The sequence below is a fragment of the Globicephala melas genome, chromosome 5, assembly GCF_963455315.2.
Source record: "Globicephala melas chromosome 5, mGloMel1.2, whole genome shotgun sequence".
Lineage (NCBI taxonomy): Eukaryota > Metazoa > Chordata > Mammalia > Artiodactyla > Delphinidae > Globicephala > Globicephala melas.
In genome coordinates this window covers 10,894,754-10,911,395 of record NC_083318.1, presented here as the reverse complement: position 1 = coordinate 10,911,395, position 16,642 = coordinate 10,894,754, and positions in this window count along the sequence as shown.

Genomic DNA, 16,642 nt, shown 5'->3' with positions numbered 1-16,642 from the left:
CTAAATTCATATTCTCACTTAATCATTTACCATGTGAACCTTTCTCAGACAAGGAAACTAAGGCACTTTATTTTTCCTGATAAACTAAGTTAGGGCTGATTTACTTATTTTTAGATTTGGTAAAAATTGTCAGATACTCTGTACCTTAGTTGCACGTATTTAAAATGAAACTCCTTGAAGTAACTCTTTTTGTGTGCTGTTTGTTAATAAAAATATATTGATTTTTTTGATACATGGTTCACTTGTGAAATGTTCTGTATTGGGAAATGGGTTAATTTTCTTGATAAAAATTGTTAAATTCTCAGTGATGATTTAAAACTAAGTATGTTGATTCTAGAACAACTGAAAAATAATCCTTACAGTATTTAAAATGTATATGCTATTATGCATTTTTTTTCTAATTTATTAAAGCCAAGCTTTCATAATCTGAACTTTTTACCAAAGCTTTTCAGGAACTTGTAAGAATTCAGTTTTTTCCAATACTATTTTTATGTAGCATTTGATTTTCATTCATTTTAAAGTAACATTTTTCTGTACTGAGATTGTGATAATTAGCTTATTTACATATATATCTGGTGACAGGATTGAACCTAGAAACAATTTTGGATATTTACTATGCCTCTATTTTCCTGACAGTATAAAATGACTTTTATTCCCTTCTCCCAATCTGCTTAATTTGTACATGTAATCAATATCTATATTCACTAAGCAAAAGACCAAACTACTACTTTTTCTATTTATTTTACTTTTTTTCAGTGAAACACTTTATTATAATTTGAATATGAAGGAGACCAACTATATCTCTTGCATATATTTATTTCTCAAAAGATATTTAGGAGAAGCAGGAATCTATATAGACAGATTAAAAAACCCAAGTATCCATTAGTAAAATAGCTGAGATTTAAAATAATTGTCAAATGCTAGGGAGCACAGGATTTTTGGGAATTGGCAAATGTTGGCAAGAATTGCAAGGGAAAGAAAACCTCTCAAACACTGCTACTTGTCAATATCTTGCATAATTTACTGTATCTATTTATGTCTCAGTATAAAATATAAATGATATATAATCTCAGCACTTCTGCGTATAAATAAATAAATACAATGTGTTAACACACACGAGTATATGTATTCAAAAGGGTACAGATGTGAGAATTTCAACTATAGCATGGCTTGTAATAGCACATAATATTGAAAACAATATTAAACTATATTGCTAAGTAATTTTTGAAATAAACTTAAGATAGTTATATAATAGAATATATAATTATTTCTAGTTTTTTTTTTTTTTTTTTTTGAAGTGGGTTTAATGGGAAGATCCAACAGCAGGTTTACCTTAAATAAGGAAACTAAACTTTTAGGACCTCTCACATTTGACTCATTCTTCTCAAGATCATAAGATTTTTGAAAAATTTACTATGTAAGATGTTTTAAGTAAAAATAATAAAGGCTGCTGCATGCTCCCATTCCAACTTGTCTTTAGTCACTTATCCTCCTGGCAGGTAATCTGGCCCAGCCTATGGCATTTTTAAGATGTGGCTAAAGAGAAATTGAATGGGGATATATTTAATTTGGTTTTATTGAGGCCAATCTGTTTGATTTAGCTGCTTTTATGTAAAATTAAGTTATTTACAGCAGTCAAGATTCTTGCTACTGCTCACTCCACAGATTCACATGGTGTCATAACACAAAGGTGCAGAGCCAGAGATTGTTCTGAGATACAACCAAGTCACATGGTGTTTGATACCAGAGGGTGTAGAGAATAGAGAGAAACAGCTGCATTTAGCCTGGCTCCTCTTTGCCCCAGTTCTTATTCCTGTGATGATGCGATGAGAACCAGATGTCTTCCTACACGTAAAGGGGTCTCCTAGAGGCAAGGAAGCCTGCGAAGAAAGAATAGGGGCAATTATGTAGAAGAGTGACCAGCTGCTCTGGTGTGCTCTGAGAGTGTCTCCAAGGTGATATAATGGGAAGAATCCTGAGTTCTTACCTTAGTCCATTAGAATGCAAGTAAATCTTTCCAGGGGAAAACCAAAGCTAGAGTCTCCAGCTGTACAATCCCTGGGATGTCTCTACTGAGTCTCACTCTGTCTTGAAATGCAAACATGTTCCCCTGGGGAGGTAAGTCCCTGATGATGTTCTCTAACCGTCTTATCTCTCAGAATTAACTTCAGGGATTGTTCTTTTAGCCCAGATCCAAAGTTTTGGTAAAATTTGTTCAAAAATCTCTGTGCATTAAAAAAATGTTTTATTCGCAGCCTAACAATATCCATACAAATCATTAAGAGAAAGGGAGATTAATCCCAAATAACCTTTTTATAAATACAATTTTATTTATTTATTTATTTATTTATTTTTATTTTCTGGCCACATAGAATGTGGGATCTTAGTTCCCCTACCAGGGATGGAATCCGTGCCTCCTGCATTGGGAGCATGGAGTCTTAAACGCTGGTCTGCCAGGGAAGTTCCCCAAATATCCTTTTAACAGGAGTTTTCAAACAATGCTGCTTGACTATAAATTGCTGAAACTACTCTGGAAAGAATTTCACCCTATCTACTAAAGCTAAACATATGCTGTCTTAATTCGTTTTTGCTTCTGTAACAAAATACTACTGGGGAGTAGCTTATAAACAGAAATTTATTTCTCCCAGTGCTGAAGGCTCGGAAATCCAAGATCAGAGTGCCAGAAGACCCCATGTGGTGGCTGGTCAGGACCCACTTCCTGGTTCATAGACGGTGCCTTCTCACTCTGTTCCTACATGATGGAAGGGGGATAAGGAGCTATGTGGGGTCCCTTTTACAAAGAGCACTGATCCTATTCAGGAGGGCTCTGCCTTCATGACCTAAGCACCTTCCAAAGGCCCTACCTTGGACATTAGGATTTTAACATATGAATTGGGGGTGAGGGGGACACAAATATTTAGACCAGAGCATGCTGCCCCTAGTTCCCCCAAATTCATGTCCATATGCCATGCAAAATATATTCATTCCATCCCAATAACCCCAAAAGTCTTAACTGGTTCCAACATCAATGCAAAAGTCCAAGTCCAAAGCCCTATCTAAAAATCGTCTAAATCAATATGGATGAGATGATTCATCCTTACACAAATTGCTCTCCACCTGTGAATCTGTGAAATCTAACGTGATGTATTGTACTTCCAAAATACTATAGTGGGACAGTCATAGAATAAGCACTCCCATTCCAAAAGGTGAAATAGGAAAAGAGAAAGAGGTAACAGGCCCCAAGCAAGTCCAAAACTAAGACCACCGGGGCAGCGTTGGGCCTCAAGGCTCTAGGCAACCCTACCTCCATTGATTTGCTGGGTGAAGCCCACACCACAGCTCTCTTGAGCGGAAATTGCATGAAGGTAGTAGCTCTGTAGATCTTGCATCTTGGGGCAGCCCATTGCTTAATGGCAGCTCTCTGCAGTGGCCCCACCCACTCGGTGGCCCTCTGGCTAGGTCACTGGACTGATGATCTGTCCTTTGAGACCTAGGTGGAGGCAGCCACACCCTCTGTGCTCTGCTGGACTCAGAGCTGGCCACGCCAGGGCCCACAGAAGGTATGCCTTGGGCAGCTGAGGATCACAACACTGGACTCCAGCCACATTCTTTGCCATTTTATAATAAGGATCATCTTTCCTCTGTTTTCCAATAACATGTCCCTCATTTCCATCTGAGACCTCATGAGAGTGACCCTTACCATCCATATTTTTACCAGTATTCTGTTCTGGACCACTTAGGTGTTGTCTAAGAAGACTGAGGCTTTCTTTACAGCTCTTTTCTTCTTCTGAGCCCTCATGGGAATCACCCTTAATAGTTTATTCACTGCAATGCAGGCTTTTTCTAGCAAGCACCTCCAAACTTTTTCACACTCTGCCCATTACCCACTTTCAAAGCTGTTTCTAAATGTTTAGGTATTTCTTACAGCAGTACCACTACTTTTAGGTTTGGGGGGAACATAGACAACCAGACCATAGTAACTGCATACCCTATGATCCAGTAATTCCATTTCTATAATTTTATATAATTTATGAATGTGTAATTTTAATTGCCAAAAGTTTTCATATTTTCCATTGCCCTTAGTGTATATAGTTATAAAACTAGTGTATACAGTTGTTATGGACTGAATTGCGTTCCCTTAAAATTCATATCTTGAAGCCCTAATCCCCAATTTGACCATATTTGGAGATAGGGCCTTTAGGGATGTAATGAAGGTTAAATAAAGTCTTAGGAGTGAGGCCTTATTCTGATAGTACCAGTGTCTTTTTAAGAAAAGGAAGAGATACCAGAGATCTTTATCTCTCCTAAAAAGCACAGAAGAAAGGCCATGTGAATACACAGCATCAGGAGGCTATCTGCACGCCAGACACTGACCCTGCTGACACCTTGATCTTGAACCTCCAGCTTCCAGAACTGTGTGAAAATAAATTTCTGTTGCTTAAGCTTTCCCAGTTTTTTGAGGTTTTTTTGACCTTTTTTGTTATGGCAACCATAGCAGACTAAAAAATTAGTTATAATTGTAAAATTAGTGTACATAGTTATAATTATTAAAGAAGTTATAGTTAAAAAGAGAATGTTGACTTTTTTAAGGAATTTCTCTTTTGTATAGTTTTTTTTTTTTCATTTTCCATCAAATGTATTACTTCCTCCTTTTTCTTGCCGTCCCCTTGGAATCTGTAGTAACATATTTCTCAATTTACTTATTAAATAATTTCTAGAATATTAAACCTGAATTTCAACAAACACGGCCATTGCCTGCTAAATAGAAAAATGTTGAAATTTTTAGACTAATGTAATTCACGTTTTTCCTTTCTTAGTAATGAAAAATGTGCTTGGTGCCAATGATTTCTCCTCTGATATTGTAAAGTTTCTGGGCCGCTCTCAAGAAAAACATGTCCACTTGCTGATTAGCAGGCAATAAGCTTTGTGACCTAAGTTCAGGAATGGAAAGTGATTAGTTTCTCTGGCAATTGGCAACAATATGCTTTATCTACTCCAAAATTAATAAGTTTTCTGGTCTGCTGTGGTCATCTTTTATTATTTTCAAGAGCTGCCACAGCTTATTTTGTTTATTCTTAATGCTGTTTTCTGTAGAATTATTAGAAAGGCACTTTGGCATTTTAAAACTATACAGTACTGCGTGTTTTTATTTCCAAAATAGGAGGACAATGAAAACTTCACTTAAAAATCAGGGATATTATTAGTCTCATTTTAGATGAAAATGTTAAAAATTGGAAGCAAAAGGTAAAAGAAGATATTTTATTTTTTTAATTTTTTATCAATTTACTTTTTTATTCTTCACTGTGTTGGGTCTTCATTGCTGCGCCCTGGCTTTCTCTAGTTGCAGAGAGCGGGGGCTACTTTTCGTTGCAGTCTTCGGGCTACTCATTGCAGTGGCTTCTTGTGTTGCTTCTCGGCATGTGGTATCTTCCCGGACCAGGGCTCGAACCTGTGTCCCCTGCATTGGCAGGCAGATTCTTAACCACTGTGCCACCAGGGAAGTCCAATGAAGATCTTTTAAATAAGAAGATAAATAATGAATAAAAAGAAAGATAAAAAAGCCAAATCTTTTCAGTCATGCTAAGAAGTTACCGGTAATAAATCAAGGCTATCCAGTGACCCTTGCAAAAGGAGCCAAAGCAGATTTGGCTGAAAGGTGAATAACTAAAAGTATAACTTGCTATATTTTATTTTAAAATATGTCTTTTAGGGCTTCCCTGCTGGTGCAGTGGTTGAGGGTCCGCCTGCCGATGCAGGGGACACGGGTTCGTGCCCTGGTCCAGGAGGATCCCACGTGCCGCAGAGCAGCTGGGCCCGTGAGCCATGGCCGCTGAGCCTGCGTGTCCGGAGCCTGTGCTCCACAACGGGAGAGGCCACAACAGTGAGAGGCACGCGTACCACAAAAAAAAAAAAAAAAAAAGTGTTTTATTGAATCTCCAATAAGTTTCCTTAAAATTATTTTACACAAAGTGAAGGAAAAATAGAATTTTATCATGTAAGTAGAAATTTTTATAAGTACAATTGTTATTGGTCATTCTTTAAGCACTGTAAAGATAGATTTTAAAGCAGCTGTCAAAAGATTCATTTATTCCTGAAAGTCAAAATTAAAGGTAGAGGGAGAACCAAGATGGTGGAATAGAAGGACGTGCTATCACTCCCTCTTGCGAGAACACCAGAATCACAATTAGCTGCTGGATAATCATCGACAGGAAGACACTGGAACTCACCAAAAAAGATACCCCACATCCAAAGACAAAGGAGAAGCCACAATGAGATGGTAGGAGGGGCACAATCACAGTAAAATCAAATCCCATAACTGATGGGTGAGTGACTCACAGACTGGTGAACACTTCTACCACAGAAGTCCACCCACTGGAGTGAAGGTTCTGAGCCCCACATCAGGCTTCCCAACCTGGGGGTCCAGCAACAGGAGGAGGAATTCCTAGAGAATCCGACTTTGAAGCCTAGTGGGAATTGATTCAGGACTTCCACAGTACTGGGGGAAACAGAGACTCCACTCTTGGAGGGCACACACAAAGTAGTGTGCGCATTGGGACCCAGGGGAAGGAGCAGTGACCTCAGGGGAGACTGAACCAGACCTACCTGCTAGTGTTGGAGGGTCTCCTGCAGAGGTGGGGGGTGGCTCTGTTTCACCATGGGGACAAGGACACTGGCAGCAGAAGTTCTGGGAAGTACTCCTTGGCATGAGCCCTCCCAGAGTCTGTCATTAGCCCCACCAAAGAGCCCAGGTAGACTCCAGTGTTGGGTTGCCTCAGGCCAAACAACCAACAAGGAGAGAACCCAGCCTCACCCATCAATGGTCAAGTGGATTAAAGTTTTACTGAGCTCTGCCCACCAGAGCAACAGTCAGCTCTACTCACCACCAGTCCCTCCCATCAAGCCTCTTAGATAGCCTCATCCACCAGAGGGCAGACAGCAGAAGCAAGAAGAACAACAGTCCTGCAGCCTGTGGAACAAAAACCACATTCACAGAAAGATAGACAAGATGAAAAGGCCGAGAGCTATATACCAGATGAAGGAACAAGATAAAACCCCAGAAAAACAACAAATTGAGGTGGAGATAGGCAACCTTCCAGAAAAAGAATTCAGAATAATGATAGTGAAGATGATCCAGGAACTCAGAAAAAGAATGGAGGCAAAGATTGAGAAGATGCAAGAAATGTTTCACAGAGACCTAGGAGAATTAAAGAACAAACAAACAATGATGAACAATACAATAATTGAAATGAAAACTAAACTAGAAGGAATCAATAGCAGAATAACTGAGGCAGAAGAACGGATAAGTGACCTGGAAGACAGAATGGTGGAATTCACTGCCACGGAACAGACTAAAGAAAACAGAATGAAAAGGAATGAAGACAGCCTAAGAGACCTCTGGGACAACATTAAATGCAAAAACATTCACATTATAGGGGTCCCAGAAGGAGGAGAGAGAGAAAGGAAATATTGAAAATATTCCAGAGAAAATATTTGGAGAGATCATAGTTGAAAACTTCCCTAACATGGGAAAGGAAATAGCCACCTAAGTCTAGGGAGCACAGCGAGTCCCATATAGGATAAACCCAAGAAGAAACACGCCGAGACACATAGTAATCAAATTGGCAAAAATTAAAGACAAAGAAAAATTATTAAAAGCAGCAAGGGAAAAACGACAAATAACATACAAGGGAACTCCCATAAGGTTAACAGCTGATTTCTCAGCAGAAACTCTACAAGCCAGAAGGGAGTGGCATGATATACTTAAAGTGATGAAAGGGAAGAACCTACAACCAAGATTACTCCACCCAGCAAGGATCTCATTCAGATTCAATGGAGAAATCAAAAGCTTTACAAACAAGCAAAAGCTAAGAGAATTCAGGACCACCAAACCAGCTCTACAACAAATGCTAAAGGAACTTCTCTAAGTGGGAAACATAAGAGAAGAAAAGGACCTACAAAAACAAACCCAAAACAATTAAGAAGATGGTCATAGGAAAATACATATCAATAATTACCTTAAACGTGAGTGGATTAAATGCTCCAACCAAAAGACACAGGCTTGCTGAATGAATAAAACAACAAGACCCATATATATGCTGTCTATAAGAGACCCACTTCAGACCTAGGGGCACATACAGAGTGAAAGTGAGAGGATGGAAAAAGCTATTCCATGCAAATGGAAATCAAAAGAAAGCTGGAGTAGCTATACTCATATCAGATAAAATAGACTTAAATATAAAGAATGTTACAAGAGACAAGAAAGGACACTACATAATGATCAAGGGATCAATCCAAGAAGAAGATATAACAATTATAAATATATATGCACCCAACATAGGAGCATCTCAATACATGATGCAACTGCTAACAGCTATAAAAGAGGAAATCAGCAGTAACACAGTAATAGTGGGGGACTTAAACACCTCCCTTACACCAATGGACAGATCATCCAAAATGAAAATAAATAAGGAAACAGAAACTTTAAATGACACAATAGACCAGATAGATTTAATTGATCTTTATAAGACATTCTATCCAAAAACAGCAGATTACACTTTCTTCTCAAGTGCGCACGGAACATTCTCCAGGATAGACCACATCTTGGGTCACAAATCAAGCCTCAGTGAATTTAAGAAAATTGAAATCATATTAAGCATCTTTTCTGACCACAACGCTATGAGATTAGAAATAAATTACAGGGAAAAAAATGTAAAAAACACAAACACATGGAGGCTAAACAATACATTACTAAATAACCAAGAGATGACTGAAGAAATGAAAGACGAAATCAAAATGTACCTACAGACAAATGACAATGAAAACACGATGATCCAAAACCTATGGGATGCAGCAAAAGCAGTTCTAAGAGGGAAGTTTATAGCCATACAAGCCTACCTCAAGAAACAAGAAAAATCTCAAGTAAACAATCTAACCTTACACCTAAAGGAACTAGAGAAAGAAGAACAAACATAACACAAAGTTAGCAGAAGGAAAGAAATCATAAAGGTCAGAGCAGAAATAAATGAAATAGAAACAAAAAAAAATAGCAAAGGTCAATAAAACTAAAAGCTGTTTTTTTCAGAAGATAAACAAAATTGATAAACCATTAGCCAGACTCATGAAGAAAAAGAGGGAGAGGACTCAAATCAATAAAATTAGAAATGTAAAAGGAGAACTTACAACAGACACTGCAGAAATACAAAGCATCCTAAGAGACTACTACAAGCAACTCTATGCCAATAAAATGGACAACCTGGAGGACATGGACAAATTCTTAGAAAGGTATAACCTTCCAAAGCTGAACCAGGAAGAAACAGAAAATATGAACAGACCAATCACAAGTAATTAAATTGAAACTGTGATGAAAAATCTTCCAAGAAACAAAAGTCCAGGACCAGATGGCTTCACAGGTGAATTCTATCAAACATCTAGAGAAAAGATAGCACCCATCCTTCCTTCTCAAACTCTTCCAAAAAATTGCAGAGGAAGGAACACTCCCAAACTCATTCTATGAGGCCACCATCACCCTGATACCAAAACCAGACAAAGATACTACAAAAAAAGAAAATTACAGACAAATATCCCTGATGAATATAGATGCAAAAATCCTCAACAAAATACTAGCAAACAGAATTCAACAACACATTAAAAGGATCATACACCACGATCAAGTGGATTTATCCCAGGGATGCAAGGATTCTTTAATATATGCACATCAATCAATGTGATACACCATATTAACAAATTGAAGAAGAAAAACCATATGATCATCTCAATAGATGCAGAAAAAGCTTTTGACAAAATTCAACATGCATTTATGATAAAAACTCTCCAGAAAGTGGGCATAGAGGGAACCACCTCAACATAGTAAAGGCCATATATGACAAACCCACAGCAAACGTCACTCTCAATGGTGAAAAACTAAAAGCATTTCCTCTAAGATCAGGAACGAGACAAGGATGCCCACTATCACCACTATTATTCAACATAGTTTTGGAAGTCCTAGCCATGGCAATCAGAGAATAAAAAGAAATAAAAGGAATACAAATTGGAAAAGAAGTAAAACTGTCACTGTTTGAAGATGACATGATACTATACATAGAGAATCCTAAAAATGCCACCAGAAAGCTACTAGAGCTAATCAATGAATTTGGTAAAGATGCAGGATACAAAATTAATGCACAGAAATCTCTTGCATTCCTATACACTAATGATGGAAAAATCTGAAAGAGAAATTATGGAAACACTCCCATTTACCACTGCAACAAAAAGAATAAAATACCTAGGAATAAACCTACCTAGGGAGACAAAAGACCTGTATGCAGAAAACTATAGGACACTGATGAAAGAAATTAAAGATGATACAAGCAAATGGAGAGATATACCATGTTCTTGGATTGGAAGAATCAATATTGTGAAAATGACTATACTACCCAAAGCAATCTACAGATTCAATGCAATCCGTATCAAATTACCAATGGCATTTTTTACGGAACTAGAACAAATCATCTTAAAATTTGTATGGAGACGCAAAAGACCCCGAATAGCCAAAGCAGTCTTGAGGGAAAAATACAGAGCTGGAGGAATCAGACTCCCTGACTTCAGACTATACTACAAAGCTACAGTAATCAAGACAATATGGTACTGGCACAAAAACAGAAACATAGATCAATGGAACAAGATAGAAAGCCCAGAGATAAACCCATGCACCTGTTGTCAACTAATCTATGACAAAGGAGGCAAAGATATACAATGGAGAAAAGACAGTCTCTTCAGTAAGTGGTGCTCGGAAAACTGGATAGCTACATGTAAAAGAATGAAATTAAAACACTCCCTAACACCATACCCAAAAACAAATTCAAAATGGATTCGAGATCTAAATGTAAGACTGGACACTATAAAACTCTTATAGGAAAACATAGGAAGAACACTTTTTGACATAAATCACAGCAAGATCTTTTTTGATCCACCTCCTTGAGTAATGGCAATAAAAGCAAAAATAAACAAATTGGACCTAAAGAAACTTCAAAGCTTTTGCACAGCAAAGGACACCATAAACAAGATGAAAAGACAACCCTCAGAATGGGAGAAAAGATTTGTAAATGAATCAATGGACAAAGGATTAACCTCCAAAATCTATAAACAGCTCATGCAGCTCAATATTAAAGAAAGAACCCAATCCAAAAATGAGCGGAAGACCTAAATAGACATTTCTCCAAAGAAGACATAAAGATGGCCAAGAAGCACATGAAAAGCTGCTCAACATCACTAATTATTAGAGAAATGCAAATCAAAACTACAGTGAGGTATCACCTCACACCAGTTAGAATGGGCCTCATCAGAAAATCTACAAACAACAAATGCTGGATAGGGTGCAGAGAAAATGGAACACTCTTGCACTGTTGGTGGGAATGTAACTTGATACAGCCACTATGGAGAACAGTATGGAGATTCCTTAAAAAACTAAAAATATATTTACCATATGATCCAGCAATCCCACTGCTGGGCATATACCCAGAGAACACCATAATTCAAAAAGACACATGCACCCCAATGTTCATTGCAGCACTATTTACAATAGCCAGGTCATGGAAGCAACCTAAATGCCCATCGACAGACGAATGGATAAAGAAGATGTGGTACATATATACAATGGAATATTTCTCAGCCATAAAAAGGAATGAAATTGAGTCATTTGTTGAGATGTGGATGGATCTAGAGACTGTCATACAGAGTGAAGTAAGTCAGAAAGAGAAAAATAAATATCGTATATTAACGCATGTATGTGGAACCTAGAAAAATGGTACAGATGAAACAATTTGCAGGGCAGAAGTTGAGACTCAGATGTAGGGAACAGATGTATGGACACCAAGGCGGGAAAACTGCGGTGTGCTGGGGATGGTGGTGTGCTGAATTGGGCAATTGGGATTGACATGTATACACTGATGTGTATAAAATTGATGACTAATAAGAACCTGCAGTATAAAAAACAAAACAACTAATACTAAACTTTCATTAGGTTATTTGTATGGAAATATGTTAATATAAATATTTCAGACATTAAAAAAAATTTAAGTTATAAATTAACACAACTAAATATTTTATGTAAATTTATTTTGATAGTTTTCCATATAACTTTCTGTAATTCAGCAGTTTATTTCTAAACAAATGAGAAGAAAAATTCTGCCAAGTCTGAACTCTTGTGTTTATGTCACTCTTGTGAATATTTTCTCTCTGTATATTTCAGGCAGGTTAAGTGTTTGCAGTTGGTGCTTGCTGCATATAGCCATAGAGCTTAGCAATGATCATTGTTTCTTAATCTCACCCACATGTTAGGATAATGTGAGACATTTCAAACTACCCATATCCCTTCTTAAAAAGTGAAGTTCTGTTTTCATAGAAGCTGAGTGAGACCAAGAAGAATTTTAAAACTCACCATATTGCTCACAACTAGAGAAAGCCCACGTGCAGCAATGAAGACCCAAAGCAACCAAAAATAAATAAATAAAATTGATTCTTTAAAAAAAAAAAACTCACCATGTGATTCTACTATGAAGCCAAGGTTTAGAGCCATGGGTTCTGTCTCTAAGATAAATACGTATTATTAGTTAACGGGATTTTAAATTTGAATATTTATAATCTTGATTGAAAGGGGAGTACTTATAATAGAACTTTGCCTTGGGCTTTCAAGTATTTATAATATTCTTCTGTTTTTATTCCATTAAATATAATCTGCCATTCATTTATTTTAACATTTATGATTTTAAAGCACATTACAAATTTCACAAAACTTGCATTTTCTAAATGTCAGCACTCTAAATATGCCATTCATTTCTTAAAATAGTATGTTTACTTAAAATTCAATTGCTATGTTGAATCAGTTGAACTTAAAAATAGAATTATTAGTTAGCAACAATAGGAAGATTTTTACCATGTCTAAAGAAATATTTCAAGGCTAGATTTTTCTTTAAGTGTTATGCACAAGTTTGTCCTTTGCTTTCTTTTTTTTTCTTTGTGGTCTGTGTGTGTGAGGTTTAAATAAAGACTATGTTTAAAACTGATTGCTCAAAGTAATTAATCATTTTTCTTATGAAATTACCAGGGTAAATTAAGAATCTTATAATTAAAGAGTTTTCTCTCGTGTAAATGAAACATGCGAGAAACTGTGTTGGGAAATTAGTATTTCAAAAACCAATCAAATTAAGTCCTCATACCCCAGACTTTAAAAATATTTATATATTACACTTTTTTTTCTTATACAATTGTTGCATTTTTCTAATTAGGAGTACCTGTTCTTGCATCAGATAATTTGTGCAATGTATTATTTGTAGTTCATTTTGTTAAAAATAAGCATCATTGGCATTTATCTCATGGTATATAATCAAATGAGACTGAGATTGATTATACAATCGAAATTCACATCAGTAAATATTGTATAACCGTATTTACTAAACACTTCCTTGAAACACTTTTCTAATGCTTATTATGAAGTTTGGGTTTTATGTCTGAAAAAATACATCTTGGATTTTAAAATTAGATTTCGTCTATATGGCAAGTCAGTTTACCTGAAAAATCTCAATAACAAATGCTAATATCAGAAATTTTCTTATATATATATACTTCAAACTACAAGAAAACAGTCCCTACCAGAAACACAAGTGAGACTTAATATCAGCATGATCAATTGCTCTGATTTTTCTGAGTAGCAGGAGAGATGGGCCCAGGAACTTACAAATTTGGGCCTTATCACTCATCAGTGAGTAGGTGATTAATAGCTACACCCATAATGAAATGGTAGACCAAAAATAAATTAACCAACACAGGTAATGAAGTGGAAGTTTGTCTATCAGTATTAGAATAATTGATAGGAATTGATAGGAGTGAATATATATATATATATATATATATATATATATATTTACCCTGAGAATGTGTGACGTTACGGGTATATATCATGTGTTCTTTGTCTTCAAATTTATGAATTATATGGACTTGAACTATCAAATTAAAAATTAACATATGTATCTTTTTCTGACCAATGATACTTTGGGGGTTTTTCAGAGGAAATACAAAATCATTCTAGAGCAGTAGTTAGAAAACATTTTTTTTTGTAAAGGGCTAGAGAGTAAATATTTTAGACTTTGTTGGCTAGTGTAAAGAGCAGCTTACAGGAGAATATTAGCAAAAACGTAGAAAATATAAAAAGTCAGAAATCATGGAGGATAGAATAAAAAATCCAAGGAGCACCTAATAGAAGTTCTAGAATACAAAGAATGGAAACTGAAATAATAATGATTTTTTTTCTGCTTCTGGAAAGGATGGAGTAGTTGGATAAGACCCATACTCCCATTGTAACGACAAGAAAAGGCTGAATTAATTTTTAAAGTCATATTTTTAAAGCATCAGAAAACTTTGGAAGCAATGATGAATAGATGAGTAGAATGCATGATCAATGGACACAAAATATTAATATATATGAACAGGTGGTTGAATCTAAAGAAAGCATTTGCTACGTAGAAGCAACAAAAATACAGTAAAACAAATACTTGAAAGCACTAAAATACCTGTAAAGTAGGACAAGGAATCAATATTCAGACGTTATAAGGTATTATGTGTTAACAGGGAATAAACTAGTGATATTGATCTACTTTAAGTGAAGAATGTATGTAAGGAAATTAAAAGGGATTATTCAATCAATCTAGTGAAAGTCAAAGGAAGAAAAAAGTCATGGGGAACACCTTGCAACAATTAGAGAAGAAGGATATCAGGGAGGACAATTAACACAGAATTGGGTGCGTGTTCTCATCCAGTCTGTGTGAACTTTTGGCCTGATGGAATCCTCAGATGAAAGAGACAGAAATTAAAGCCTATAGCTAACCTAAAATGGAGAGTCTAGCCAGAGACCTCTTTATGCTAAGCCTAGAGTATTAAAAGCTAGTGGAGTCCATTGAAGGATAAAATAAGAATGAACCAGAATACCTGAAAATACCTGTAGACTGGGATAAAATTTAGGTTGTCCAGGGACTCTCAAATTTTGAGCTGGTTTTAAAGTGGTCTGACATGGGTAATGCCTACAGAAGCAAAGCTTCTGGAGGAAATGACCTCCACAGGAGGTCTCAAGGTATTATTAGAAATCATTTACACTAACTAACTGTGTGAATTTGGCCAAGTCATTTATTCTCTGAGATTCTCAGTTTCCTCAACTGTAAAGTGAATATAAGAAGAACTACTTGTACGTATGTACTGAGAATTGTTAATTTTGAAATTATTTAGAATTGTGCCTGACACAAGCCTATGAAATATAATGTGTATGTGGGTGTACATGTTGTTTTCCTGAGTGTATGCTCGAGTACATATGTACACAGGAGAGAGAGAGAAGGATAAGCATACTGTTAAGGATAACAGAATATTTGAAGACAAATCAACAGATAAGACAAACAGAATATAACTTTACATCATAGAACTGTCAGACCTTAAAGAATAGTTATGCTTACAATATTTAAAGGAACAAATAAAAGCTGGAAGATGCAGGTAGGAAAATATAAAAGTGAACCTGGCATATTTTAAAAAAAGAAATGCTGACTAGAAGATAACAGAGAACTACTAGGAAATAATCCAAGTTCAATAAGGAGAAATAAATGAAAGAAAGTATTGAAGATAAGTTAAAAGATACAGAGAATAGAAGATGATAGAGTTTAAAGGACAAAGGCAATAACTAAAGAGATAATAGATAATACTCTTCAAGTACTGATTAAAGACAAATATAAACAGATTTAAGCAGGTCAACAAATTCTCAATAAGGTAAGAAAAGTGACCTGCAGAAAACAGAAGACAAGAGAAAAATCTTAAAAACTGCCTGAAAATAAAAAGATTAAAGAAGCAACAATTAGGCTGACAAATGAAATCACAGTAAGATGTGTAAAAAATTTAATAAACAGAAACCTCAATTAAATAGAGTCTGGAGACCAGAAGGAGGATCTCGCACGTGCTGTGACAGTAGCAGAGTCTAACAGGAAGAAGAAAGATCGCTATTCTCTCCTGGCAAGGATTCAGCCAATAAAAAGCCATGGACATGGACTCTGTCCATGGGAAGGTGGGAAGCCCTCTCACATTACTTTTCTCTTTTATAAAAGTGTTTCCTTGCCATGTGGAGGCTTGTACGTGGATCACCATGGTTTCAGACCCTGAATTGCCATTCTCTGATGATCCCGAATAAGCTCATATTTGCTGCATAAACATCTGACAACCTGCTTCAGGTCAACAGATGGAATGATAACTTCAACATGTTTAAAAAATGTGGAATTCTATATTTATTAAAAATATATTCCAATAATGAAAGTGAAATAACTATTTAAGATTTGGCATCAGTAGAACTTCACTAAATAAAATTCTAAAGGATACAATTCAAATTGAAGGAAGATAACAACTTTTTAGGCAAAAATTTACCTCTGAGTACCTTAAATAACACATAAAGAAAATTAAGTTGCACAATTTTGTAAAAGTTGGTTCACTTATTTCTCATATAATTTCAGAGGAAGATACAAGTTTTGATAAAAATTAGAGTTAAATCTTAAAAATGCATTTAATTTCTAGAGCAACCAATAAAAGAAATAGAAATGTAATTTCCAAATTAGCAAAAGGA